The following is a 5,000-nucleotide window of genomic DNA, read 5'->3' as shown; positions in this document are numbered from 1 at the left end:
TAGACCTTAATACTTTATTTCTGTACAGTTGATTGACTTGATTTTTATCGTCACATTTTGTAAACAGTTTGTTTAGTTTTACTTTGACGGCTGCTTTTCCGGTCCCATACAGCAGGAGAACCCCACTCTCTACACGACCTCCACTGTCGTTTTATCTTGTTCGTTCTGAGTACTCAATATTTCATATCACGTATTGTTTATTTACTGTTAAATCGTCACTCTCAAACGACTCACGAAAAAAAAAAGTCTTCAGTTTCCTCTTGAAAGCCTTAATGTCTTCAATCATTCGGATGTCTCGTGGGAGCTATTAAACACAAATATACAGAAGGTTACTATTTCTTCCTTACAACAAAATCCACGTTTTACTTGATGAAACTATCGTTAATCAATTTAAAATGAATAAGTTTTCATGAAACTATCGTTAATCCATTTAAAAGGAATAAGTTTTCAGAGCATGTTAAGTCCTTTGATAAACATAATCTTTATAATTAAAAAAGAAAGTAAATGAAAGTGATTAATCTTGCAATGTCCTGTAAGTGTCAATTACTTTATAATAGTATTTTTTAGACATAATGGACAAAACGTTACACAATATATGCGAATTTGAGAAATGTGGACGCTTCTAGGAAATCTTATTCTCAGGAGAAACAGAGATACTAATGTTACCACATACATATTTATCACAAACGTTTCGACATTTCAAATGTCATCATCAGTGCTACCTAAAGTAAAGATGAAAGACAATATGTAGTGAGGATTTTAAGATAGACGACTCTTGTTCTTCAGTAAGTGACTTGAGAATTTTAGAATCTCTTCACAAATAATTATTTTAGGCCTGACTTCAATTTTAATACCTATGCTGTCCCCCTTTTCGTAACAGACTGATTTCTATTGAATTCATATGTGCTTTTTAATAACAACAACAACAACAACAACAACAACACTACTACTACTACTACCACTACTACTACTACTTCTACTACTACTACTACTACTACTAATAATAATAATAATAATAATAATAATAAACGAGTATTATCCTGTAAGACAATACGGTTCACAGCGAATGGTGTTACAATTCTTCCTTAAAGCTGAAATCTATCGGTAAAAGGCAACGAATTATGTTTAACAAGGTTAAGGAAATTCCATTGCATTGCAAATGGGATTTTGGGGACTGGCTCGCTTCAATTTTCCTTTTCGCTTCCCTGCAGTGTCTGAAATTCACGGATTTAAAGGTTTAAAGGCCACTCATGAATGTCAGAGAATGCACTACATACCGACCATATTACATACGATCAGCACCCAAGCCTCCTCTCCACCCAAACTAGGACCAAGGACGGCAAGGCAATGGCTGCTGATGACTTAGAAGATAGACCTATAGGCTCCCCTAAAGTCTCCATCCTTAGCTCACAAGGATGGCGAGGTTGCAGCGAACTAACGAGTTCGAGCGGGACTCGAACCCCAGTGTGGCTATCACCAGGCTAGGACGCTACCATCAGGCCACCACAACCCTTATAACTAGTGTGTTTTGAAGTTTCTCCATTTATTTAACCTCTTGCAATTGAAGAGACAGACTCTCAACAAATAATAAGGATACTTACAAAAACAGGAATATAAAAGGAAAAATAATTCAAAAATTTCAAAGTTTTTTTTTTTTTTATATATATTCTCCTGGGATTGATTTTACAAATGTTACCGTATTTTTGGTAAACCCCAACCTTCGGAGAATTAATTACCTAAGACTTAAGTTTTAAAGAAAAATGTCTAAGAATCCTGTAAATTAAAGGTTTGTCGATAAGATTAAAATCCCACGCGGTTGAAAATATACTTAAGAAAAAAAATTTTCCGGGAACACGACATCTTTCTTAACTGACTGTCTCTGTCTTATTCTCTGTTTAAAACAAAACAAAAAAAATCTGTCTGTCTATCCAAAATATCAAGTCTGTCTATCGAAAATACCACTCTTCTGTCTGTCTATCTAAAATATCCCTTTCCTGCCTGTCTTTCTAAAATACCACTTTTCTGTCTGTCTGTCTATCGAAAATACCACTTTTCTATCTATCTAAAATACCCCTTTCCTGGCTGTCTTTCTAAAATACCAGTTTTCCGATAAAACAACCTAAAATACCCCTTTCCTGTCCGTCTTTCTGAAATACCCCTTTTCAGATAAAACAACCTAGAATACCCCTCTCCTGCCTGTCTTTCTAAAATACCACTTTTTCGATAAAACAACCTAAAATACCCCTTTCCTGTCAGTCTTTCTAAAATACCACTTTTCCGATAAAACAACCTAAAATACCCATTTCCCGCCTGTCTTTCTAAAATACCACTTTTTTCGAAAAAACAACCTAAAATACCCCTTTCCTATCAGTCTTTCTAAAATACCACTTTTCCGATACAACCACCTAAAATACCCCTTTCCTGCCTGTCTTTCTAAAATACCACTTTTCCGATAAAACAACCTAAAATACCCCTTTCCAGCCTGTCTTTCTAAAACATCACTTTTCCGATAAAACAACCTAAAATACCCCTTTCCCGCCTGTCTTTCTAAAATACCACTTTTCCGATAAAACAACCTAAAATACACCTTTCATGCCTATCTTTCAAACACATCACTTTTCCGATAAAACAACCTAAAATACCCCTTTCCCGCCTGTCTTTTTAAAATACCACTTTTCCGATAAAACAACCTAAAATATCCCTTTCCTGCCTGTCTTTCTAAAATACCTCTTTTCCGATAAAACATTCTAAAATACCCCTTTCCCGCCTGTCTTTCTAAAATACCAGTTTTCCGATAAAACAACCTAAAATACCCCTTTCCTGCCTGTCTTTCTAAAACATTCCTTTTCCGATAAAACAACCTAAAATACCCCTTTTCTGCCTGTCTTTCTAAAATACCACTTTTCCGATAAAACAACCTAAAATACCCCTTTCCTGCCTGTCTTTCTAAAATACCACTTTTCCGATGAAACAACCTAAAATACCCCTTTCCCGCCTGTCTTTCTAAAATACCACTTTTCCGATGAAACAACCAAAAATACCCCTTTCCTGCCTGTCTTTCCGAAATACCAGTTTTCCGATAAAACAACCTAAAATACCCCTTTCCCGCCTGTCTTTCTAAAATACCACTTTTCCGATAAAACAACCTAAAATACCCCTTTCCTGCCTGTCTTTCCGAAATACCACTTTTCCGATAAAACAACCTAAAATACCCCTTTCCCGCCTGTCTTTCTAAAATACCACTTTTTTCGATAAAACAACCTAAAATACCCCTTTCCCGCCCGTCTTTCTAAAATACCACTTTTCCGATGAAACAACCTAAAATACCCCTTTCCCGCCTGTCTTTCTAAAATACAACTTTTCCGATAAAAGAACATCATTCTTGAACTAACTAACTAACAAACTGTATGTGTGTCTGTGTGTCTGTAACCAATAGCATATTAAACTAAATCCCCTGCCGTCGTATCTAATTCTTGTAATCCAATTAACATGGCAGACGTGATAGGATTGTCCTAATTCACATCCCATGAAATTAATTGTCCTTAAATATCACCCAATCCCCAAATGATTAATGCCTTAATATGCTTTTCAATCCAGCGGGCGAATGCGATCGAACTGCAGGACCAGGTGCTTAGGTGAGGTCATTTCATAAAATGTTTTAAAAAATGCTCTAAAAAATGATCTGATGATCCAAAATAGGATTGATTGATTTGATGTTTTCTGGGATCCTGACATCTAATGTTATTGACAACGATATCGTTTATTATAATTCAATTAAAACCACAAAAATGAAATGTATCTAAATTGGCCGATAAAGTTGTACGACGCATCATGTCCAAGAATCTTGGCAAGGATGAACATACCATCCTCCCCACGTAGTCTCAAACAGATTTCTATTTCTGTGCTATATGTGCGGCATTATAAATAAATTATAAAAGAATATTCAATTAAAACCATAAAAGCAAGGATGTCATTATAAAAGTTAAATAGCTTTCAGGAGACATGCTTTTAAAATAAAGCTATAAATGCCGCTGGCATAGTAGGACACATCATGTCCAAGAATCTTGGCAAGGATAAACCTGCCATCAGCACCAAGACCCTCATACAGATTTCTAGTTCTTTCTGTGGGGAATTCAGTAAAAAAAAAAAAAAAAATTATATTTTCTTAATGATTGTTTTCCATTTGATTAGTCTTTTACGCGACTTCATTCTATCATTTTACGTTGACGTTTTTTTTTACAATAAAAACAAAATAGGAGTTTTTAGGACATTCCTAGGATCCGCGACTTGAAAAGTCCACGATTCCAATTAATTCAGGAATTTACAAGACAGGAAAAATAAGGACACCGGGCAATTGATCATAGACGGTAAGAGTTCCCTTTTCAGCAACGAAATATTCATTTGAAAAAAAAAAAAAAAAAAAAAAACACGATTCGTATGCAAACTTATAATATTCTTATTTTTCAGACTAAGAGAGAGAGAGAGAGAGAGGAGAGAGAGAGAGAGAGAGAGAGAGAGAGAGAGAGAGAGAGAGAGAGAGAGAGAGAGAGAGAACATTTATATTCTTAAAGCAATGAGAAATATCTACATTACAATATAATCAACAACTCTACGGCTGTTTTCACCCACGTCTCATCACCCTAGAGGGCTAGAAAATGTAAGGAAATTCGAACATAAAGAGACATTTTTAGATATTATCAGAACATTATGAAGAAACCATGACGCTGAAATAAAGAAATAAAACAATAGGCGTGGACAAAATATTTAAAACCTATAGAAAACATAATACGTTTAGGGTAAGGCAATCGATTCCGTACTTGATTAGGTATTACAAATCATCGACGTCTGAACATATCATGAGATACTGTATGCATATATATATATATATATATATATATATATATATATATATATATATATATATATATATATATATATATATATATATATGTATGTATATATATAAATTATATATATATATATATATATATATATATATG

The 5,000-nt window shown here is 34.3% G+C and overlaps 1 long non-coding RNA gene across 1 annotated transcript in view; it reads right to left on the bottom strand.

Moving 5' to 3' along the window:
• The window catches only part of LOC137630155 (uncharacterized), a 285,560-nt gene that overhangs the window by 7,228 nt on the left and 273,332 nt on the right, over nucleotides 1–5,000 (bottom strand). The window lies entirely within an intron of this gene.

Source organism: Palaemon carinicauda, chromosome 38 (genome assembly GCF_036898095.1).
Source record: "Palaemon carinicauda isolate YSFRI2023 chromosome 38, ASM3689809v2, whole genome shotgun sequence".
Taxonomy (NCBI): Eukaryota; Metazoa; Arthropoda; class Malacostraca; order Decapoda; family Palaemonidae; genus Palaemon; species Palaemon carinicauda.
This window is presented reverse-complemented; position numbering and strand designations above follow the sequence as displayed.